Source organism: Corylus avellana, chromosome ca11, assembly GCF_901000735.1.
Source record: "Corylus avellana chromosome ca11, CavTom2PMs-1.0".
Classification (NCBI taxonomy): domain Eukaryota; kingdom Viridiplantae; phylum Streptophyta; class Magnoliopsida; order Fagales; family Betulaceae; genus Corylus; species Corylus avellana.
This window is the reverse complement of record NC_081551.1, coordinates 8,302,766-8,303,103: the sequence shown is the minus strand read 5'-3', so window position 1 is coordinate 8,303,103 and position 338 is coordinate 8,302,766.

Sequence of the window (338 nt, the reverse complement as noted above, 5' to 3'; positions counted from 1 at the left end):
GTAATTAAGCCATTAAGGTATAAACCCTAAACCGTATAATATCTGATATCACATATTTGCCTGAAAGACAAATATATATCAAAAATTCAAACAATCAAAGATTCAAAATCAGAGTCTAGAATATATATAAAAAATTCAAACAATCAAAATCAGAGTCTAGACTTACAAAAAAAAAAAAAAAAAATCAAAGTCAGAGACTAGAGAGAGTAAGAGACATACCGCCATACGAGAGACAGAGAGTTGCGGCTGACGGCGAGGAGACGTGGCTGACGGCGACGGTGACTCGGTGAGGACGGCGAGTCGGCGACGGTGAGGTCCGTGAGGATGCCTTGGCGGCT